The sequence below is a fragment of the Lissotriton vulgaris genome, chromosome 1_1, assembly GCF_964263255.1.
Source record: "Lissotriton vulgaris chromosome 1_1, aLisVul1.2, whole genome shotgun sequence".
Taxonomy (NCBI): Eukaryota; Metazoa; Chordata; class Amphibia; order Caudata; family Salamandridae; genus Lissotriton; species Lissotriton vulgaris.
In genome coordinates, this window is record NC_141685.1 from 1,810,170,227 (window position 1) to 1,810,195,172 (window position 24,946).

The window sequence follows — 24,946 nt, forward strand, 5'->3', positions numbered from 1 at the left end:
AAATACGTCCAGAGGAAATGGTTGTGTCCCCTGAAACAAATGCTCCAAGGAGCGAAACTTTCCCTCATGAAATAGGTCTCCCCAGACCCCCTCGTGTATACGTTTACATAGGTTCTGGAACCCCGTTCTAGTAACAGGGACATTACTGGGTGATAGGTCAGTGGTAGCCGTGGAGAATATAAAAATGGCAGAGCAAGCTTGTCTGTTATTCGCTTCCAGGCATCTACTGTGCTCGTGACTATGGTAGGCGGTGTCGTCCGGTAGCGGCCAGGCTCATGTATGACACAATTTAGTGGTACAGGATCTGCATGCCAGTCTTCAATGTCTATTTGTGGCATATATCTAGGAGGAAATATCCAGTAATAGGCGTACTGTGATGGGCACACAAATAGTAGCTCTCAAAATCCGGAATATCGAACCCGCCATGTTCCTATGGCTGAATCAGAGTTGCCCATTTAAGCCACGGTTGCTTCCCTCCCCACAGCAGTCTTATCAGTTCAGTTCGGAGAGTTTTGAAGGAAAAAGTTCCTGGGTGATAGGGGATATTTAAGAAAAGGCTCAAGATTTGTGGGAGCACAATCATTTTTATTATGGAGGCGCGGCCTGCAAGTGATAATGGCAGTGAGATCCACCTCGTGACATTTTAGTAAGCTTCGATATCGCCGTACCATAGTTCTGCCGAATCGTCTCCTCCCTATCCCTAGTTGTAGGAGAGTGGGGTCTGCAATCGTATGGTCACCCCCGATTTTTGCTTTTTGCTTCACTGGTTTACGACTTTCCCTGGCTGTGGGCCTGCTAATCAGACCCACAGCCTAGCTGTTCTCTCTCTAAATTGACTCACATGTACCCTAGGTGCATTTACCAATTGGTACTGGGCCACCTTATCAGTCCCTGTACAGCATACCTTAGGTATCCAGGGCATAGGTGTACCCAGGGCCTACCAGGGGCTGCAGCATGTATTATGCCACCCCTGGCTGGCCACTCAAATCTGACACAACTGGGGCACGACAGCTGGGGCAAGGTGGTGTAATCACCCTTTGCTTTAGATATAGTATACCTATATCTAACCTTAAAATGGACACATGTGGGGGGAGGAGCCAAGATGGCGACCGGAGCGGACGTGTAGTCGCCCGGCTCCGCCGGCCCTTGAGCTCCGCAACACTATCCTGACAAACTTCCCGGTTGAATTCGGCAGCGGAATGCGTGTGAGGACGAGCTGTGTGCATAGTTCCTCCTGCGACCTTCTAGCGCTCTCGGGTGCTGGAGAAACTTGGTGTACGACTCCCGCCCCGGACCCTCGCCTATGTGGCCGCTCGTTAGCGGCGTTTGGACGCTCGGATGAGGTCTGTTCGGCTGGACAGTGCAGATGACTCGGTGGCGGTGCCTTCCCATCTGTGGCAATCACCACCGCACTGCTGCTGACGACCATCGCGGACTCCGCCTGTACCGCAACGGCTGCTTCTGAGGTGCCCGCCGATGGTGTTCTCTATGCTCCGCAGGGAAGGTGAGCGATGCACGGTACCGGGCGACCTGACTCATCGCGTGGTCGATTGTTCCTTCTCCCGCTGCCTAGCCTGGTGCAAAACGTTCTGTGGGAGGGGTGCCTGACTTGTCTTTGCCGCTGATAGTCCCGAAGCTCCTCGGCGATACTCGCTTCCACTGCACCCTCCCCAGATACGCTACTTTGTTGCTGGCGCCATGACTCCCTTTGTTCTCCCGTGGCAGGGGAGTGCCTCCATACCCCTGCCCGTGGACAGCCGAGCCCTGCTGGAGCGGTACACTGACCTGCGACCACCGGCGCTGGCACCCGCCTTGAGTGAACATCGACCTGCAATATCCTACGCTACTATCCTGGCTGCACTTCGAGATCTCCGCTCGGAGATGACTGCTGACTTCCAAGCCCTGGGTGATCAGCTGGACGCCATGTTGTCTGCAGTGGCTCGCAAACGCAGCGCTTGCCCCCAGCCGAGTGAGGGTTTGCCCTCGTCTCCCCATGATGCTACATTGTTTCCCTGTGCTTGCTCTGCAGCTAGCCTTGTGAATGATTCAATCGGAGCTGACGACTGGCAGCCCTTTAGTTCCGAGACTGCTACATTGTTTCCCCTTCCTTCTGGGCTTGCCTTCTTGTTGCCTGCACTGCCGAGTTTCTTGGGTGACTCTGCTGAGCGACTTTTATCCTACGTGTTGACCTTGGACTGGGGGCCTTCATTCCTCTCCCCGTGGAATTTGTACTTTTCTGATGCCCTAACGGACCTGATCACGGAGGACAAAGGACCTTGTATTGATGGCCGGTGGCCATTTTGGGATCCTGCTTCTTCTCACAGGCCGCCATGTTATCCTGATGCACACGGGGGGAAGGGCTCTCCTGCTGTAGTGAACGTGCAGTTTTATCCGCGATCTGGCCAGGGCTAAGCTGCTCTCTTCCTGCTGACTGATTTTGCTGGCTGTGAGGATGGGGTTAGATCAGTCTAACGTTTTAATGGGCGCATATAGTACGATGCTTTTTCCACATTCGCATTGCAGGATTGTTTGATACTGTACTGAGGTTTTAACAATGGCCGATGTTTCTGCTGTGGGTCTCGGGAGGGCCGGGAACTTCGGGTGTTTTAGTAACGAATGGGCTCCTCCCCGTCCTTTTTCCTTTTTTGAGGGTCGCAGATTAGGATGGCCTTTTCTCACTCTCTATATTTCATGGTAACATTTCATTCTTTTCTTTCTTTTTCTTTCTTCTTCCTTTGCTTGAACTATATTTCGGGTTCTTTATGGGGCGACAGGCACATTGTCGGGGGGGGTAGGCCATAGCCTCCGCGTTGGTGCAGGGTGGGGGGGTAGATTTTAATTTTTGTGTTTAGTTTCTATGGGCCTTTTTTCTTCTTATACTGTTTTCCTTTCTGGGTCTGTGATAGAGGATGGTTGGGAGTGGGTGGCATTGGGAGCGGCAAGGGTTTGGCTTCTGCTGTCCGATTGGGGTTTTTTATTGTTCTGTCGCTTTGACGAAGAGTTCTACGTAATTGAGGTTATCTTTATTGTTGCCTACTCATGTGGACTCAATGTACGGACTCGGATCTCCTTTATACCTATCCTTTATTGACTTTTGTTTCATTAGAAACTTTAAAAATTGACCTCACTGATCCTTCTCCCTGGTGGTATGTCCTTTCCAATGTAACTGTTATTAATAGCTGTTGTGTCACTTGATGCAGTCGGGAGACAGTAATGTTGATATCTGTGCTCATAAGTATTGTGGCCGGCCGCGAGGTTGTAGGCCCGTATTTGTTCTTTCGCAATATGCACAATAAAGGTCTTCAAAAATTTAAAAAAAAAAAAAAAAATGGACACATGTATTCCTATCAGTCACTTCTATGGCAGGCCTTAACAATCCTGAAGGCAGAGTGCTTGGAATTATGTGAGATGGTGCTCTGGCATGAGCTGAGCCCATTTGCAGCTTGCGGAACCAAGTCCTAATAGCTGTTCCATGATAACGCGTACCATATACTCTTAAGTGCATTATAATCCTCGCGGTTATTTGCTATCTTTGGTATCGCTTTATCAAAACATGTCGAGTAAGGTGTCATACGAATTGGAATACTAACCCCTCGCCAATTCTGGCGACGGGGTTAGTTCCACCCTTCTAGAGAGACACGACATGTATGTAACTGTGAACCCCGGTTAAAGTTAACTCGAGCCTCAGCATCACAAAATGGATGTTGCCACCACAGACACAAGTCTGACCTCCTGCTGCTGGGAGTCCTTCCAGCGAGGATAGCTCAGACAAAGGGTTTCCTGTCAGGGGCGGTGCTAGCACCATCCCAGACAGGGCTTTGTGTATCCCAGGTAGGCAGGGCTGAGAGGAAGGTGACTGCAAGTGGCACCCCGGTGCTCACTGTGCATATGCAGGCTCAAACCAGTTCCAGGGGCACCCCAGCCCATGAGCTGGGGAGAGACCGGACAAAGGAGAGGGGTGTAACCACCCCCCTCCTGGTCCCACCCTTGGGCAGGACCTAGTCGCGTGCCAGCCCCTTTTCTTAGAATAAAGGTAGGAGCGGGCCCCCTTCCCAAATTAGATAATCTTGAATCTTGAACTACTTTCCACGAAAGGAACTCTTGACATTCTCTGAAGACTCTCCCTTGTGGCTAAGGAGTAGCCACCCTGCACCCGCAGGCACCACCTAAGCATCGCGGTTTGCTGCACGTCCATCCTCCGGATCAAGACTGACCAGCTCGACGAGACCTGGATTCCCTGGCATCTCTGACCTCTACCTGCATCATCAGCCCAGCTGAGATTCGTGGGTGTGTCGAGACCTGAGGGACCGGCCATCTTCAAAACCTGCACGACGCTTAACCAGCACGACCGCCGAGGGATCCTCGAGTGAGTGCACTGGTGTTTGAGAAGCCCCAACCCAGAGCAGCTCCAGCACCGAAGTCCAGCCCCCCAGCATCCACGAGATCTGCGAGGGGCCCTTCTGCTCTTTGCTGCTTGCCACGTTGTCCGGTCACTTGCCCGTTGGCTAGTAGCCCTCCTGACGACGTACCACGACGTTTTCACCGCTGGTCTGGTTGCTCCAGACTGGCCCTTGCTCCTTTCCAAAAGAGGAGCACCCCGGACCCTCCTGGTCCCCTCCAGACGCCATCTTGACTCCACTGCATGGGCTTGCCTTTGCCAAGGCTTGTTGCTCCAATCCTGGTTCCAGCATCGCCGACAGCAGACATCCTCGTGGGACAGCTTGCACCTCCAGCCTGGTCGCCGACAACGCCTCCTTGCCCGTGTGACTGCAGAGTCCAGCGTCGCCCACTCACCTGATCGTGGTGACCTCATCCTGTGCCATCCTGGTGCCCACACAATCACTGGCTAGTGATTAAGAACTGAGTCCCCTCTGCTTTCAGGTCGTCTCCATCACCGATCCAGGCTTGGATCACACCAAACATCTTCACTGGTCGCCTGCCAGCAACTTCTTCTTTCAGGCTCCATAGACTACAACGAGGATTCCCGACGTCTTTTGAACCCTATGCAGCCGCAGCCCCTGGGCTAGGTAACCCGAGCATTTCGGTGCTCCAACGCAGGTTCACTATCCAAGTGTCCAGATCCTTTTTCGTTTTAAGTCTACCTAGTCGGAATCGTCCGGAAACAGTAACTTTAGAAATACTAGCCTCCATAGACTTTGTCCCGCATCCCGCGTGAGAGTGCACACTCTGCACCCGATCTCCCTAGGCCTCCTGCTCCTAACTTTAGGGTTCAGTAGTGTAGTCCTAGCCACCCTTAAGCCTCTGGATCATGTTACTTACCTGCTAGTATTTCGCATTCCACTTTTAGTGTATATGGTTTTTCGTGCCCCTCGGGCATTTGTGTAAATTGTGCAACTTGAAGTATTTTCGTAAGAGTTTAGTATTGTGCTTAGCTCTCTGACTCATAAAGAGTTCAGGGTAGACTTGTTATTAATAAATATCCTTTATTTTTATAACAACTTGTGTGGTGTCCTTTCACTTGGTGTTCAAGGGGTATATGTGATGGTAAAACAGCTGGCTTAACACGCCCTCTAGAGTTTAGCCTAAAGACTGCTTTTGTCCACGCTACTAGGATAGCTGGTCTATAAGGTTGACTTACAACCAATCATCAATAAGGGTCGTTTGGTATGATACACAGTGATCACTAGAATAGTGAGCACTATATATCAGGCCAACTTCTCACACTAGTCACCTGTATGCCCAGATATTTAAGATCCGTGTCGCACCACTCCAGTGGAAAGTCAAGGTGAAATTGGGGGACCGCTAGCGTGAGAGGGAAAAACGGAGACTTCCCCCAGTTGATATGTATACAGCATAGTTGGCGAAATACGATAAACTCTCTCAAAAGGGGATTAATATTATTTTGAGAGTCCCTGACATAAAACTTCATATCGTCCGCGTATAAGGAGATAAAAATTTGACGCAAACAGCACCTAAATGCCTTGTCCTGATGACATTGGCGCAGCCTGGATGCCAGCGGCTCAACTGCCAAAGCAAATAGTAATGGGGATAGCGGACATCCCTGTCGGGTACCTCTCGAGATAGACATCGCAGGAGACACAGGACCATTGATCAGCACCCTATTCGTGGGTTGATTATATAACAGCTTATCCCATGACATAAAGATCGGTGGAAAACCCATACGGTGTAGCACCCCAAAAAGGTAATCCGACTCCACTGAATCGAACGCCTTGGTGGCGTCCAGGAAAACCGCAGCGAGTGGGAAGTCTGGTGCCACCGTCTGTATCAGGGAAAAAAGGATACGGAGGTTGTGGCAAGTGGCTCTCCCTGGGACAAAGCCGGACTGATAGGGCAATACAAGCTTATCCAGTAGCAGGGTGAGTCGGTTAGCTAGTATCTTAGCTAATATCTTTGTATCACAGTTCATCACTGATAGCGGGCGATATGCATCACACGAGGTGGGGGCCTTTCCAGGCTTTAAGAGGGACGTGACTAGCGCCTCCCTTATCGAATGAGGAAGTATTCCAACTTCCATAGACTCTTCATACACTTCTTTGAGGACCAGCGCCATAACGTCAATTTAAGCCTCATAGAATTCTGCAGGGATGCCGTCCATCCTCGGTGTCTTTCCATTTTTCAATTGCATGATTGCCTCCCTGATTTCATCTACCTCAAACGGTGCTCCCAAGAATTCCCTTTGTGTGTCGCTTAACCATCCAAGTGCAACATCCCCCATGAAGTCATCTAAGTCTACTGTGCCATGTCGCTGTGAGGTGTACAGTGTTTGATAATGCGTAGTGAACACTTCAAGGATATCAAGTGTATTCCGGTGTATCACCTCCCCGGGTCCCTCTATCTCTAATATATGAGTAGCGAATCTTGGGCCTCTAGGCACTTCCGCTGGTGCTTTTCCTGGCCTCCCCCCTCGCCATATTTGCAGGCCACCCAATACCGCCCCTTAAAGTTAGTTTTGCGTGCCGAGGCCTCTTCGTATTCTGTTAGATTTTCTCTAAACTCTTTCTGTGTCCGACCAATGTACCCTCCCTCCATTTTCCTCTCCAACCCTTTCAATTCCTGTCCGAAGTGATCTCTGTAGGTCTCTGAGTACACCAAAGCTCTTAGATATACAATACCCTCTAATGGTCACCTTAAACACATCCCATACCACTTCCACGCTATCGACTAAGCCCTTGTTTGTAATAAAAAAATCCTTTATTTCCTCCCCTAGTTCGGTTTGGAATACTGTATCTAATAAAGCCTGTGGTTCCAGTCTCCAGTGTGGTCTAGGCTTATCGTACCCTGGCATTGCCAACAATAGTTTCACGGACAATGATCTGATAATGTCCTAGCAGGGTGAACCACCCCACGAATGGCAGTACCTAACCCCCTCGACATTAAGCAATAATCAATGCGTGCCCAGGTCCCCGTGTGTGATGTAAAATGAGTGCCTCCTTTCACCTGTGGGTGGGCATACTGCCAGCTATCTATGAGACCTCCTTCTTCCATAATGCCCTGCATCACTTTCTGGGACTTATTGTAATGATGCATTGCCGGGTTCGATCTATCGTAGGCCGGATTCAAGGCCAAATTAAAATCACCACCCCAGATTAAATGAGTGGTACCTATATTGAGTATTTTCCCCCATATTGTAGTAAGAAATTCTGGGGCATCAACATTAGGGCCATAGCAGATCACTAAAGTCACCGACTCGGTACCCAGTCTCCCCCATGCTATAACAAACCTTCCGTGGGGGTCTATTATCGTGCCCCCAAGCTCAAATGGTGTCTGTTTTTTATCAATATAGCTGTGCCTCTGGCGTAAGAGGAATAAGACGCAAATAATCTGACACATGCCCATTTGCTAGCAAATGTGCTTGGGGACGTGGGGTTGAGGTGTGTCTCCTGAAGCATCGCCACCTGTATCTGTTGTTTATCTAAATAGGCCCGCAGCTGCCTACGCTTCCTCGGGTCTCATAATCCCCTGATGTTCCATGACAAAATCCTCAGTGCACTGACTTCATCTGTAGCCATTATAAATTCCCAATGCATGCCGTGCCTGTGTAAGCAATGTTTCTAGGTTACTACCGTGCATTAGCGTGATGTCTCTACATCCAGTCGTACCGTACTCGCATATGACTTCCACACATACCCCCTCCCCTTCTACTCCGCCCCCCACCCACTGAAGCATCCTAATCATGCCAGAATTAGTCGCCCTCCCTAACACGCACCCTCGTAACTGTCCGAAGCATTCCACCAACCATACCAATCCCTGGCCTCCCCCCACCCTGTGCCCCAACCGTGGAAACAAAAAGAGAAAGAAAAAGAAGCAAGCATGCATACATTGCAAAGTCCATGCAAAAAACATCAGTGGGGGTATGCCCGCTGGGGGATCCTGCCAGGTGGCGGCACAGGTACTCCTCGCCTGTCAAGTTCACTAGCGCTGGAATGAGTGAACCCCAATGGGCAGAGGGTGCCTGGCATGTCCTTGAATAGGTGCTCACCACAAACCCCACAATCCGCAACACAGACGTGCCCCAGGACAGCCGCTCAGCCACCCAGCAGCTATTGTAACAGATCTGATCCCTCAAATGTCATCCGGTGTCAATGGAGTGGTCATTGCGAGTCCTCTTCAGCTTCCCCCGATGCAGACTGCTGTGACGACAACAGCGACCCAGTACTACGGTTTAGTTTTTTCAGATGCTTCAGAAATTCATGCACCTGCTGTGGCTTGGTAAAGAAACGCTGTTTACCTTGGTGGGTAACCCTAAGACAAGCAGCAATGCATAGTCAATTTGGGCTATCCTCAGTTTATTTTTGACTTCATTAAATTTGCGTTGTTCCTCCTGGACTGTAGGGGTAAAGTCTGGATAGATGGAGAATGTATTACCATCATAAGACAGTTGTTATTTGTTTCTTGCGACACGGAGTGCAACGTCTCGGTCTCTATAATTTAGAAGCCGGGCTATGATAGGGCATGCTGTGCTGCCTGGCGGCGGGCGCGGTCCTAGGGATCGGTGAGCCCGCTCCACTATGAATTGATTGGAGAAGGCCTCTGCCCCGATAGCAACATTTTTTCAACATTTTCTTCCATCTTCCCTTTTTGGTCGATTCGGGGAGCCCAAGAACGTGTATGTTATTGCGCCTACTGCGCGCTTCTAAGTCTTCGTTCTTCGCAGCGATAACTTTAAGCAATTTATCCATCTGGGCGATTTGCGTCGTGACTTAGGACGTCGTGTCTTCATTGTACGAAATGCGGCGTTCCGCTTCTTTGATGCGGTCTTCGTGCCCTTCAATTATGTGGGCAATGGTGTCCATCCGAGTCGACACTTTATCCACCCTGTCTATGATGGTAGCAAATCCCTGCCGAACCCCTTGAAGGATGCTCTGCACGTCCACAGCCTGTACACTCGCACTCCCCTGCATGTTATCTCCCTTATCCAAGTCCTGCTCATCTGGTACTGTCTGGGCGCTGCGCTTGGCGCTGTCAAAATTGAGTTTGGGCTGGCGAGTATCTGGCTTGCCCATGTTCACCTCCGTGCAACAAATTTACTTCAGTCCTGCTGTCCTGCAATGCGCATGCTATGGGGAGGGCCAGCCGTGATCAACGTTAGCTAATGAAAGGGACACCTGGCGCCTATGCGGTTCTCCGCCTATTTGCTGCTCTTTTGCCCGGGATGAGGTTTGGCGTCGCTCACCAGGACGGCGCGTCATGATCAGGTCGGCGTCCCCAGCGCTCGTCAGCCTCGGGATCTCTGCAGTGTATAGGATCCGGGTGTCAGGTGCAACCGGGGAACATCAGGGGAGAATCACTGCCAACAGTCGTCGCTAGCACTGCTGAGAAGTATAAAAAAAAAAGGTTCTTCAATCTGTGTTGCGACATCAGAAGATCTCGTGCCTCAGAACTTCAATGCCACCAGACCTCACTCTGCGCAGGTAGTGGGACACCCGGCCACAAGCTTCCGTAGTAGGATCTGGGGTCACTGTCCCAGGGAGAGCTAAAAATGGTGGTTGCAGGTATTGTTCCACTGGGAGCTGGCTGGAATCTCCGATTTGCACAGTTATAGTCCGGTCCGGTACAGGGACACCCCGACTTAGGGAGTATGGTGCACTGCGATATAGCAACTCCTTCGGGCACCCCCACGTGTCCCAGACCGTCCCCGTAGGTCTGCACGAATTGAGGTCGCTACAACATCTTCCCTACCTCCGCTGTGGCCAGTCCCCTTGCCAAGGGGCACTTCATAGGCGTCAGGCCCCACTGCTCTCCACCACAGAGAACCGCAACCGCAGGCAGACCAGTGCACCGTCGTCCCGCCCGCAGCTCCACAGTCGAGCATAAGCCAATATACTCAGGCGCCTCGTGGACAGCCACGGGTCCGGGCATTTTCCGTTGTCACTCTTGGGCTACAGGATGCTCGGCCAGCAGCGCCCGTAGAGAAGCAGGGGGCCAGCAGTGGGCATTTATCTGGCGATCTCGTCCCAGGCGAGGTCGAATGGTTGTTTCAGAGACTGCAGATTGCGCAGCAGTCCGCAGTATCTGTCAGGGGTCTCAATGCCTCAGGCTGCCCGCTAGGGACCGGTACTGTCCCCGGTGAACCCAGTGAAAGTCCATCCGCAAAACAAGATACTCCAGCCTGTGGATCGCGTTCTTATCTGAACGGACGTCTTATCCAGAACGCCCCTTGGAACATCTGCAAGGGTCAGGCCTCCCTCCCCGGTCCGCGCAAAGAGGGATCACAACGGCGCCTCCCCCACCACTATCCTCACCGGGTATTCCGCTTAGGGGTCGCCTCAGGAGTTAGGTCTCCCTGCTCTTCTTCGCAGGGACCCGCAGTCGTGGAAAGTCCGTCTTCCTCCAGCCGCCTCACTTCAGACGAGTCCCCGCCAATGGGCCTAGGTGCTCCCCGAACAGCCGCTGGTTCGTATGTGTGCGCTGCTGTCGCCGCGGGGCACCACCGCTCCCCCCTCTCCTCTGCAGTGCCAATTTTAAAGCTGTTTATCTGGAGCTAGAAGACTGCGATTCAGCCAATTTTCGCACCGGAGCTCAGGTAAGGTGTCAGCTTTGCTGGGCTTCAAGGTAGAGCGCAGATGAGCCGGGAAGCAGGATAAATGTAGGATTTTGTATGCCAGGCTGCAGGAGCCTCACACTAGTGCGGCCTTTTTGCGTGTGCACCACCTAGCGCCCCGTCTATGCCTGGTACTTCAGTTCTGTCCAAGGCATCGATGGCTTGCGTTACCTCCTCCAGGGTTAACAGTTTGCTCAGGAACCACTGCTGGCCATCAGTAAGCCATACCATCCTAATACGAGGATATGACACAAGGAGCAGTAGAAACATGAGAGGCATAGAGCTCCTGGTAATAGTTCCGAAATTCACCCAGGATGCGTTCCCCGCCTGTAATAGTCACTCCAGCATCTCGTCTGAGTTGAGCCACATAGTTATGCAACCTATTTGGGAACAGTAAACGTGCAAGGGTGCGGCCCAATCGCTCTCCCTCCCCATAGGGGTGGGCCTTAGTGTATTTACCCATGTATGTAATCTCCCTTTCCATGAGGATCCAAAATCCCGCCAATGCACAAGTTACTACTTGTGTAACGATATATCTGTAAGAGACATTAGTTAGTGATAGATTCCTTACCTTAGAATATCCCCAGGCGTCAGACTAGATCCGGAAATGTTTGCGTAGCAGTACCCTTGCGCGTCGGTAGGCGTCGTCTGCGGCTCCGCGTCCGTCGTCGGCGCCGTGATGACATCGTCGGAGTACTTAGACGCCGCCTCCGCGTGCTGACGTCAGTTCTTAGCCACAGCTTTTCCACGCCAGAAACGCAAAGCCATGCTACAAACCAACACTGGTGCCATTGAAACTAGGGCCCTGAAAGGGGATGACCTTAACCCTAGATATCGGTTCGCAGAACGAGGAGGATGGGTGGGTTGGTAAGGAATCTATCACTAACTAATGTCTCTTACAGATATATCGTTACACAAGTAGTAACTTGTGCATCGGAAAGAGACACGTTAGTGATAGATTCCTTACCTTAGAATACATATCCCAGCAATACCAACCCCGGTGGTGGGTCTGCGAAACAATAATCACACCAGAAAGTCTTGGAGGACGGAACGGCCAAAGAAGCCATCCCTCCGGACTTGGCTGTCCAGGCAATAGTGTCTTGCAAACGTGTGCAGCGAGGCCCACGTAGCTGCCTGGCAAATGTCCTGCAAGGGCACTCCTCGGCCCAAGGCAGTTGTAGTCGCCGTGGCTCGAGTGGCATGAGCCCTCAGCCCAACAGGGGGTTCCTTCTTAGCCAAGGAGTAACACGCCTGGATACACAAGATGATCCACCGCGAGATGGTCCGCTTGTGCACCGCCTTTCCCTTCTTAGCGCCCACGTAACCAACAAAGAGTTGGTCATCCACCCGGAACTGGCGTGTGCGACCCAGATAGAAAGAGAGTGCACGTTTTGGGTCCAGATGGTGGAGCCTCTCTTCCTCTTTCGAGGGATGCGGAGGCGGAAAGAAGGTGGGCAAGGTAATGGACTGCCCGATGGGGAAGGCCGTGACAACGTTGGGCAGGAACAAAGGTCTCGTCCGTAACACAACCTTGTCCGGATGAACAGAGAGGAAAGGAGGTTTAGAGGATAAAGCCTGGAGCTCACTCACTCTCCTGGCAGAGGTGATGGCAACCAGGAAAGCAGTCTTCAGAGTAAGAAGGCGAAGAGGACAGTTATGAAGTGGCTCAAAGGGAGCGCACATCAGAAAAGTAAGAACCAGGTTCAAGTCCCACTGAGGCATCACGAAGGGAACAGGTGGAAACGTGTGTGTGATGCCTTTCAGAAATCGATTTACAATAGGGGACTTGAACAAAGATGGCTGGTCAGGCAGCCGTAGGAAGGCTGAAAGGGCAGAAAGGTAGCCCTTGATAGTGCCCAGAGCAGAGCCCTGCTGGGCAAGAGAAAGAAGGAAGAGGAGAACCTCAGAAAGAGGGGCAGAGAGAGGATCCACAGCCTTTGCTGTGCACCATGTCACAAATCTGTTCCACCTGCAGGCCTATACCGACTTTGTGGAGGGACGCCTCGCTGCCAGAATGATGTTACGGACTTCAGGAGGCAAGTCAAATGGCCTCAACTGTCGCCTCTCAATCTCCAAGCATGGAGGTGAAGGCTGGATAGGTTCGGGTGGAGGACCGTCCCCTGCTGCTGCGACAGGAGGTCCTCCTGAAGAGGCAGACGAGCCCGAAGACCGATGACGACTCCCGGAACTGTGGGGGATCGACTGACATACTGAGTAGCTCGGGATACCAGTACCTTCATGCCCAGTCCGGAGCCAAAAGGATGACTTGTGCCCGGTCGCGCTTGATCTTCTTCAGCACTCTGGGAAGAAGTGGTATAGGCGGAAAGGCGTACAACAGACCGCAACTCCACTCGCGACGAAAAGCGTCTCCGAGCGAGTGCCGACTTGGAAATTCCAACGTGCAGAACTGATGACATTGCGCGTTCTCTTCGGTGGCGAATAGATCTAACCAAGGCTCTCCCCACTGCAGAAAGAGACCTTGCGCCACGTCCGAGTTCAGACGCCATTCGTGATCCATCATGCACCGGTGGCTGAGTTCGTCCGCCCTGGCGTTCAGAGAATCTGCCAGGTGTTGAACCACCAGGGTCACGCCCTGATGTTCCAGCCATTGCCAAAGGCGCAGAGCCTCTTGGCAGAGGGTCAACGACCCCACCCCACCCTGTTTGTTGCAGTACCACATGGCGGTGGTGTTGTCCGTGAACACCTGCACTACACTCCCCCGGACAGAGGGGAGGAATGCCTTCAGTGGTAGACGAATCGCCCGCAGCTCCAAAAGGTTGATATGGAGCCGGGACTCCGCCGGAGACCAGAGGCCTCTGATCTCCGCCTCTCCCAGTGCCGGTGGTGTGCCGGTGCCAAACCCCAGAAACCACCAGCTCAAATTAAGTACTGCATCTAGGGAGGGATGATATATCACCAACAAAAGCAGCTAATATTGTGCCATTATTAAAGTGGGGTACAGAAAAATGCACCTTACCTAGGGTGGTCAAAATTCTTGCACTTTGGTTATTTCTGATACACACTACATCTATTAATACAGATCTTGTAACTATGTGAGGAGGCATCAGTCCTCAGGGTTAAGTGGAGGAAGTTGGCAATCTTCCAGATTCAGCGCCCAAGCATTGCTGAATCTGTGGTCAGCCAAATATATACACTAATACAGAGCTTTACTGCATACAGATCATTTATGATGTCGGTTTGGGTATAGCTGATGGCTGCTTATACTACTCGGCCTCTCAACTATTGAACATTAATGATTCTCTTATTATTATTATTATTATTAAAACATTTTATAGAGCGCGTAGTCACCCTGAGGTATCCCAGCGCTAAAGATCCCTACACCTGTGAGGTCGGGGTGAGAAAGTGGGGGGGACAGAAATTCTTTTGAACAGAGTGGTTAAAATCAGGGGAACAGGTGAGTCTTGAGTCGTTTCCTGAATCGCAGGTAGTTCGGTTCTTTCCTCAGTTCTCGGGGGAGAGCGTTCCATAGGCGAGCTGTGTGGATCGAGAAACGTCTTCCACCCGTGCAAGCTTTCTTGTATCTGGGCAAGATGATGAGGGACTCCTTGTCCGATCGAAGGGATCTGGGGGCTTTATATGGTTGTATAAATTTCCTCAGAATGGGAGGGCCCTGATTCTGCATTAGTCTATGGGCCAGGCTTAAGGCTTTGAATCTTATTCGTTCCCTCACTGGGAGCCAGTGGAGGAGCTTCAGAGCAGGTTTAGCTGAAGCTCTGGCAGGGGTGTGCGTGAGGATCCGGGCGGCAGCATTTTGGATTTTCTGTAGTTTGTTTAGGGTAGCTTCGGGTGCGCCCAGGTATATAGCGTTGCTATAGTCAAGCCTGGACAGTATGAGGCCTTGGATGAGAAGTCTTTGCGATGTGGGTGGAAGAAGGCGCAGGATCTTTCTCATCGATTTGAGCAACCCGAAGCAGGTGGCCACCACTTTTTTGGCCTGCGTGGTAAACGAGAGGTCTGTTTCGATCCATACTCCCAGACTTTTTACTTCCTGTTTAGGGGCAGGGGGGGTCCTAAACAGGGTGGCCAGATATTCAAAGGGAAGGTGGTTCCTTTCTGACCCAGAAGGAGGATGTCAGTTTTAGAGCCATTCAGCTTTAATGCTGAGTTGTTCATCCACCCTTGGATCTGCGTCAAGCAGTTGAATAAGTCCGCAGGCTGTTGACTAGGGTGGGAAAGGGAGACAACTAGTTGGGTGTCAACCGCATAACTGACAATGCTCACTCCGAACGGGGTGACGACCTCCTCCAATGGGGACATATAGATGTTAAACAATGTGGGGCTCAGGGAGGAGCCCTGAGGCACGCCACATTGGAGGGGTGTGTCGGAGGAGCAGGTGTTATTCTCCCAGATCTGGAAGGAGCGTTGGGCCAGGAAGGAGGAAAGCCAGGATAGAGCGGTGCCTTCTACTCCTACCTTTTTTAGTCGTTTGACCAGGAGTTGGTGGTTAACGGTGTCGAAGGCCGCGCTCAGGTCGAGGAGGATCACTGCCACTGATCCTCCCTCGTCCAAGAGCGCTCTGGCCTCCTCCACTGCTGCCAGGAGGGCGATGTCGGTGCCCTGTCCTGGGCGGAAACCTGTCTGCGAGTTTTTTAGCAAATTATTGGTTTCAAGAAACTGGGAGAGTGTCTTATTCACCAGTTTCTCGGCGACCTTGCTGGTCCCGGGGAGGAGGGATATTGGTCGGTAGTTGGCCAGTTCAGCTGGGTCCAGGGAGGGTTTTTTCAACAGTGCCTTCACGACTGCCGCTTTCCAACTAGGGGGGACAACTCCCTGTTGAAAAGAGGCGTTAATCAGATGGGTGAGGGGGGGGATGATGATAGGGGCGACTTCCTTGAGGGTTCGTAGCGGTGCGGGGTCCCTAGGAGAACCACTTTTGATGGATTTGAGCGTGTTCTCAACTTCTTCGTTGGTTATTTGTCCCCAGGAGGTTAGGCGCGGGGCGATCGAAGTATCGGGGGGATCGTCAGCCTCGCTCGGATTGGTAGAAGGGATGGAATCAAGAATTTTTTGTATTTTTTCTTGAAAGAAGCTGGCTAGCTGGTGGCATTTTTCCTGGTCTGCCTTTGGGTCTGGGGTGTTTGTGGGTGCGGGGTCGGGGACCTTAAGGAGTTCTTTCAGGATGGTGTAAGTTTCCTTGCTTGAGCAGGCGGCTTTTTCGATTCGTTCCTGAAAGAATCGACTTTTTGTTTTGTCGATCTGGGATTTGTAAGCTAATAAGGAGGTGGAGTAGGCGTCCTTGTTAGCGTTGGATTTCTCCTTTCTCCATGACCGTTCAGCTCTTTTACAGTCCTGCTGCAGCGACTTGAGCTCTGGAGTATACCCTGGGGCAGAGGGTATACGTTTGTTGTCTTATCGCCAGTAAGGACGTCTCTTCAATCAGGATTGAAGTAGAGCTACTCCATGACTCAACATTGGTTCATTGCCTATATGGTGCTGCCCCTCTACTACCCCTATCCAGGCCCCCACCTTGGTGCTTGCAAAAGGTGCTCAAGTGGATAGGATGAAAAGACAAGGTATACCACAAAATATTGCTATGTGTCCGTAGAATGTTGACTCAAGTGTCACAGCTTCTGAGTCTGTGCCAATGAGACTTAATAGGCATCTTTAATTTCAGAAATATTTGGAGACTTGGACATTTGAAGTCACTGGAGAACCTAACAGAAGAATAGTTGCTACAATCAATCAAATCAATCAGGGTTTTGTAGAGTGTACTACTCACCCGTGAAGGTCTCAAGGCGCTACACAAATCCCACTAGTAAAATATTTACGCTAGCGGCGCGCACTGGAGCAACTTTGCAACAAACTGTTGTCCTTAGCTGAGCTCACACCCTTGGAAGCAAAGATGACTCTATAGCCTGTAGACAAATACACAATTTTCAATGTATTTAAATCACCAGTAGTAAATGCCAGTGATTGCTTCACAGCATTTAAATCCCAATGTGATTGGGATGTGGGTCATCTGGAGGATGAGGGGTAGTTGGAGGCCAGAATAGAACCCCAAGAAGTTGCGATAGTTCACCTGAGGCTCATTCAGATTACATATCTGCATAAGCTTGATTATTAGTTCAAAATAATATGGAGCAGTGGGCCACCAACCACCTCAACTCGCTAAAGACACAGTCACATATCTGCAGATTGGCTCCATGGTGTGAGAAAATGCATAGATACTCAGAAATATTGGAGGTATATAACCCAAGGTCCATCTATGTGCAGGGGCGTAACACAGGCCCCTGTAGTCCGCGCGGTGCGGGGGGGGGGGAGGCGGGGGAGGCGCACTCAAGGTGCCCCCTCACTCAGCAGAGCCAGCAAGCAAGCCTTGCCCTCTTCAAGTCAGTGTTCATGAATATGGTGTGCACGGCATCCCTCCCCATAAATTAAATGGTGTGCCATGCGCGCACGCCTCAGTCTAGGCTTCGCCCTTCCTTAATTAAATGATGCCGCCCGTACGTACGCCCTCCCTGCCGGCCTCTTAATAATTAATTAAATGGTCGGTGCGCACGCGCCTCTGAGGCTCTTCATTATTAAATGGTGCATGGTGGCGCGCAGGCGCAGTTGTCTGCGCGGTCTTTAGGGTGGGTCTGGTGGTGACCAATGCCATTGTCATGTGCAGCGCTATTAAAAGTGTTAGTGCGCGTGATTTCAGCCAGAGAGACTACTGTACTGAGAAGGAAGGTCCGTCACTGTGCAGCCGCTGGGCATAATTTAATTATTACTACTTGTACTAGCCCCTGCTTGGCTAGCCTTGCCGCCCTGTTTTCTACTACCCGTTTGCGCCTGCCTCTGGAGCTACAGGCCAGGCCGTAGGTGAGTGAGTCTGTCCAAGGAGTGGTCCGAGGCGAGCCGAGGTCGAGGTCTGATTGGAGTGTCAGAGAGGTGGGCGGTGGGATGAGATCTTTGGAATCCGGGCATCATGGGGCCCTGCCGGCTGATAGTAAAAGTAAAAATATAGGCCTGGTTCTGCAGGACACAATTGCTCCTGCTCCAGTTTGTGAGAGTGAGAGGATGGATGGTCGTCGCGTGGCTGAAATGTACAGTTAAAAAATGTTAATTATGAAAAGTCTGAGAGCGCGAGAAAGTGCTTGCAGGGACGGCCTGTTTGATGTGCGGGAAAACTGCAGCTGATCGGCAAGATCAAGAGAGAAGGTCCGGGCCTGCTTGCTCCCCCAGCTTGAAGTAAGTCAACCTCTCCTATTTTCTGTCTGTGTCTAGCTCCTCACTTGCTGAAAACCTTGACTCCAAGAACCAGGGTCGGATTGGGATCACAATTCGGCCCGGGCACTGACGAAAAAAGTGGCCCACATTCAAGAGGCGTGGCCCATATTTAAGGGGCGTGGCCCACATTCAATGGGCGTGCCCTTTCATGAAACACCATTTGCACAGACAAGGAATGAAAGTGGGAGGATACTGTTCTTGCACACGACACAGGGCCAAGGTGACAATGGCCTACATGCTGAGCAACTAAAAAAAATAGCAAGGCCCCTTTTTGTCACAAAATTATTCCAGCCCTCCAGCACAGGAGCACCTGAAAAGCAGCAAAGCCCCTGCTATTACTAACCTACTCAGCCCTCCCAGACCTTCAGCTCAGGAGCACATGAACAGAGGTAAGGCCCCTGCAATTAGTAAATTAATCAACCCTCCAGGCTTTGGGGAAATGTCCTGGCAGGGGAGCACAAAACACAGCTTTCTGGGTCATCCAAGGTAGCCAGGTAGCCAGGGGGGAGGCTGAGGTGAAGCTGGTGCATGGGAAGTGCCTTCCCAGTGTGTTCTGGCAGTTTGAGTATTTACCATTTACTGTAGTATTACCCTTGTACCTGTGTATGGTACCCTTTTGTAACTTGCACAAGTCACTTTTCTCTTGTAACACACTGTTTGCTCCTCTCACTTTTGTTTGCTTTAGATACTTGCACAAGTGCCACCATTGCCTACGTAACGTTTGTTCTTGTGCTGGAGTGTCTGCCATTAATTGCAGTATTATACCTCTACTTGTATTTTGTACGCTTTTGTAACCTGCACACGTCACTTTTTCCTCCTGTAATGTATCGTTTGCTCCTCATGTATTTTGGTTGCTCACTATTGTCACTTTTGATTCATGTAACTTAACGTTTGCTTTTGTAATTTGTCCATTTATAATTTTCTCCTCATGTATTAATGCTGCTCCTAGTGTGAAGCGCTCTGACACCTTCGGTAAAGTCCGCGCTATATAAAATCGCATAAATAAATAAAACAAAAAAATTCCAAACATCACCAGGCCCCCACAGCAAGACCCATTCTTCCTCGCCCACTGTGCCCTGAATGTGAAGGGCTGTGGACGAGGTGTTAAGACTAACATCGTTTCTGGGCTGCATGGGCGCCAGGGGGCCGAGGTGCAAATGGCTCAAAGGCCTGAGAAACACCTGGCCCCCAGGGAGGCCGATTATTGCAAACAATCACCCCTCCCCAGCCCAGTCTCAGCTTGATTGCTTGGCAGGGAAGGGGTGAAGGAGAGGCCACAGCTGACAATCGCTGTCTGGCCGCACAGCAAGGCTGCTTTCATTTTCTCAGTCTCTGTCTCCGTGCACTCTGTGGGCCGTTTTTTTTCCTCCCCTTTCCTAGTCCACTCTCTGTGGACTGGGACAGGGGAGAAAAAAAACGGCCCACAGAGGGCACTGAGGCACCGGCCCTTCGGCCCCTTCCCGAATGCCCGCCTTGCCAATCCGCCCCTGCCAAGAACTGTCTCTTACCCTCGCTTTCATTTCTTTTGCTTCATTTGTTCCTCTGTGAAATCGATCTAAAAAGTAAGTAATATTTTTCTTGAAATGTCTTTTTCTGACATTTTCTAGTCCTAAGTGCAGCCTCGGACTGGAGAGAATTTTTTTTCTTCAAAATACGAGAAAACAAATAACTAAGTAAAGCAAGACATAATGGTCACAAAGTGGCCAGATTGATTTTATTCAAACACATTAGCGCCAATTTACAGACTTTGCTAGTGAAGCACTACTTTCATTTTTTCTCGTCTTTGAATAGCATTGTTTTCCTCGGGTGAGAAAGTACACCATTCCTGGAGGTACTGCGATATCTGGGTGATGCGTGGTGTAGAAAAAGTTATATGTGATCCTTATCAGCTATTTTCCTTTTATCAGTTTATGAAATGTGTACTGAAGCTTTGTGTTCATGAATGTGGTCTTTTAAAACCATACATTTATAATATCCAATAGATATGGGTGTAAGACATTTTATGATGATTGCTTTACTTTTCTATGTTCTTGGTACACAACTAGTTTTGTATCAGTATTTTAACCTTCCATTTCATGGTTTTGAAGCAGTTGAAAGATATTTCAGGGCTTTTCATTGGTCAAAGGGGTATAATTTTTTATATTTATTTATTTCCTTGCACTTCATTGCTTGGTTTTGCTCACAGGAAAATGGCACACTAAGGGCCCTATGTAGGTGGCCGTTTCGGGCCATTTACCGACCGGTAACGGCCGATTTCGGCCGTTACCGACCGGTAAATGGCCAATCGGTATGTAGGGGCCTAAATCCAAGGCCACATGTAGGTAAATCTACATTTACAGAATCGGTAAAATACCGAATCTGTAATTTTACTGATTCTGTAAATTCCATATGTAGGTGGGACTCTTATGAGTCCCAAAGGCCTTAACGAATCGGTATTTTACCATGAAATCCAACTTCATGGTAAAATACCGATTCCGGTGTGCATGCACATGTGTGCATGCACACCTATGCCATGTGGCAGGCAGACCTGCCCCTAGGGCTTGTATGCCTGCCACATGGCACCCAATCCTGTTTAGGGGGTGCTGCACCCTTGTGAAATTCGGTATTTACCGATTCCTTAAATACCGAAAGGGTAAAGCCTATTGATTCCTATGGGCTTTGAAGCCCATAGGAATCAATAGGCTTTACCGATTCGGTATTTACCGAATCGGTAAATACCGACTTTTACCGATTCGGTAAAAGGGAACATCTGGATTCCCTACATACCCACCCTCACATTTACTGATTCTTAATTACAGAATCGGTAAAATTCGGTAATTTTCGGTAATTAAGAATCGGTAAATGTTACTTACCTACATCTGGCCCCAAGTGTCACACATTTGGCAGTTGAGGGTCATTCATAAGGATAAGTTACTTACCTGTAATGCTAGTTCTCTTCCAGGGGTATACTCATCAATAGTCATAAGCAGTGAATTATCTCCGCCCAAGTGCGGGACACCGGAGCTTATAACAATATATATATATATATACATGTATATATAAATATAATAAATAACTATGCAGCCCTATAAAATCCCAACTAAAACAGGGGCAAACAGCCAGAAAATACTTCAGACATACTTGTATAGTAACACATTACTTAAGAAAACTTGTAATAGAGACCATACACTCAAATGGTTTCATACACGAATTTCTTTATTTTCCAGAACAAGGAAAAAAACACAAGTTTTTGAAGGCAGTTTGGCCCATAGGCTTCATAGGAATTACTGTCCTGGGACAGAAAAGAAAACTGGCACCTCTCTAGGTACTTTGCCTTTAAGAACCTCAGAGAGCCCTATGCTCCCAGCATGCACCACAGGTGACAGTTAGGTCAGTTCTTTTTGTAAAGGTGAATAAAATATCATTTAAAACCAGTACTAAACATTGCTAGACCGGGGAGGAGGGCGGGGTGCTTATGACTTGGATGAGTATTGACAAATAATCTGTCCGTCTTTCTAATACCTTTAGTTTTATCTAGGTAGAACTTCAACACCCTCTTAAGGTCTAAAGAATGAAAGGCCCTTACAGGGGACGTAGAGGGATTGGGAAAGAAAGTAGGTAATGTGATTCCTTGATTGATGTGGAACTCTGACACCACCTTTGGCAGAAAACTAGGGTGAGTTATAAGAACCACCCTATTTGCACGAAATACTGTGTAAGGTTCCTTACAGCACAGAGCTTGCAATTCACTTACTCTACGAACAGAGGTAATTGCGACCAAGAAAGCCACTTTCCAAGATAAGTGCTGCAAAGAAGACTTATTAATTGGTTCAAAAGGTTTTCCCATCAGTTTAGTCAAGACCACATTGAGCTCCCACAGAGGAGAAGGCGCTCGCACTGGTGGATACACCTTTTTTAGTCCTTCTAAAAAATCCTTTACCACTAGCATCTTAAAGAAAGAGCCCTAGGTAGGAGACTTTCTGTACGCTGTGATGGCCGCTAAGTGTACCTTGATGGAGGAAAATTGCAGCCCGACTTAACCAGATATAACAAATATGGCAGTATGACTTGTTCCTGTCCAGAGACTGGGTCATGCCCATTATTCAAACACCAGATGTAGAAACGCTTCTATTTGAAAGCGTAGGAGGCTCTAGTGGAAGGTCTTTTAGTCTCTTTGAGGATGTTCATACAGCCATCTGGTAAGTCTAAGTGCCCATACTGCAAGACTTCAGGAGCCATGCTGTCAGGCGCAGCGAAGGAAGGCAGGGATGGAACAATCTCCCTTGACTCTTGGACAGCAGGTCCGGACGGCAAGGCAACCTCTGAGGTGGAACTTCAGAGAGCTGCAAAAGGTCCGGGTACCACCACTGGCGCGGCCACTCCGAAGCTATCAGTATCATCCTGGAGTTGGTCTTGTAGAATTTGGTGATCACCACTGGAATGAGAAGCAGTGGGGGAAAGGCATAGAGTAAGTTCTGGGACCAGCTCATCAGCAGCGCATTCCCGCTCGAACCTGGTTGGGGAAACCTGGATGCATAGACGGGGCATTTGGCGTTTGTTGCGTCTGCGAACAAGTCTATGTCTGGAAAACCCCAGCGTTGAAAAATGTCGAGAGCAACGTCGTTGTTGAGCACCCAGTCGTGCGCCTCTATAAACTCTCTGCCGAGGAAGTCCGCCTGAACATTTAGGGCACCTGAGACGTGCACTGCCTTGCTGGTCAGATGTCTCACCAGTAACCACTTCCAAATTGCTTGCGCCTCCTGGGACAAAATTCTGGATCTGGTGCCTCCCTGCTTGTTCAGGTAAAACATTGTTGTGGTGTTGTCTGTCTGACCAAGAGGGAGTTGGATCTCAGAGATGGGAAGAAGGATTTGAGAGCCAGCTGGACCGCTCTCAGTTCCAGGAAGTTGATATGATAACCCTTCTCTGTGTCCGACCACCGACCTTGCACTTGGAGGTGATCCAAATGGGCACCCCAGCCATGCAGTGAGGCGTCTGTCACAATAGTTTGTGTTGGAGTCTCTTGGTGAAAAGGAACCCCTTGCAGACGATTCGCTCTCCTTGTCCACCACCTGATAGAGTCCTTGGCAGACTGCGGAAGTGCAATCCGATCCTCCCACTTCCCTGAAGCCTGCGCCCACTGGTCCTCCAGAGCCTGCTGAAAAGGACGCATGTGCAATCGCTCATTGGGGACAATGAAGATGCATGAGGCCATGGACCCTAGGAGAGAGGACACTTGTCTGACCGTAGGTAGAAGAGTCTGAAGAAGCTCTTTAGACTTCTTCCTGATAGATATGAACCTCTCCTCCAAAGGACACACGTTTCCTTCCACGGTGTCCAGAGACGATCCCAGATAGTGAATGTTCTGAATGGGGTTGAGAATCGATTTCTTGTAATTGACTCAAAGACCCAGGTTGTTCAGAATGTGAAGAGTGACAGACGGATGTGTCAGGATTCGTGATCAATAGCGCCTACCTAGTTGTTAAACCTACAACTCCCATGATTCCCTCTGAGAGGGAGGTACTTATTGGCTGGACGCGCTGGAGCGGATGCGCGTAATTCTGTTCCTGATCCTGTTTCCTTCGCGTCATTGGATTCCCTGTCTTCACGTAGCGCTGTTCCCCACTCTTCGGTTGGAGAGAGGCGGTGTTAGGATTTTCTTTCCTTAAGCATCGTGGAGTAAAGGGCGGTGAGTCCCAGAGTCGCGCTGCTGCACAATTACTGGAGAAGGCATTATAGTGCGGAACACGGTTTATCGGCTGACTACGCGTTACCGTACACTGTGTTAATATTTGCCTGCATATCTTCGTTGCGGAGTGCAGTGTGTGTATCTGCCACGCGCTACCGTACCTTTCTATCTTTAAAACCTCATTATTTATTAAGCGGAGCTCTGTGTTTCTGGAGGCCACGCGCTGCAGTTTTCTCTACATTATTTTGTACAGTACTTTCTTGCTAAAGGAGAGGAATCTCGGACAGCGGAGTTCTGTGGTGAATTAATTACAAACTGCTGTGTGTCATGTTTTACTCATTGTTTAAAGGTCTATGTGCAATGTGATGAATTCCAATTACAATCAGACTGAGTATTTAGGTCTCCAAGGATCATATGACTTACAATACCCTGTGGAGCTTAATGAGTCTTGTGGGAACTAAGGATCAAAACTTTCTGTTATCATCTATTCTTTTACTTTGGAGAAGTGAACTACCCTCTGACTAGACTATAATATTTACTAATTTTTCCCTTTTGGATGTTATACTGATGGATCCATGTATCCAATGTGGTATGTGGCATTTTGGGAACGTCTACTAAGTATAAAACAATGCAATGACTGTGTATAAGTGTATATTGTTTTCTATGTTTGCAGATATGGTTCAGAAAACAGAATCTGTCTAACTTTTCTGATGTTAAGAGGTTCCTTAACACCTTACAGGTACCGCATCTTATAGTGAGATCATTTGAGAGTAGCCTTTTATGAAAAGTTGAACTGTTTTGCTTGCGTTGTTTCAGATCCTTTTTTCCCTGCAGTTCCCTTCCCCTTCCTTCCCTCGCCTGATGGTTCGAACACCCTGTTATTATACTTTGGGGTGTTGGTAACATCTGGAGGTGGACCCCTAATAGCAACGACGGATCCTGCTGAGCATACCCTGACGAGATGCGACTGAAGAAGAGATGGAGTGGAACTCTTCAGAAGCCAGTCGTTGAGGTATGGGTAA

At 49.7% G+C, this 24,946-nt stretch overlaps 1 protein-coding gene across 1 annotated transcript in view; it reads right to left on the reverse strand.

Annotated features, from left to right (window-relative positions):
* Positions 1 to 24,946, reverse strand: part of SYCP3 (synaptonemal complex protein 3) — a 1,370,872-nt gene that overhangs the window by 200,916 nt on the left and 1,145,010 nt on the right. The window lies entirely within an intron of this gene.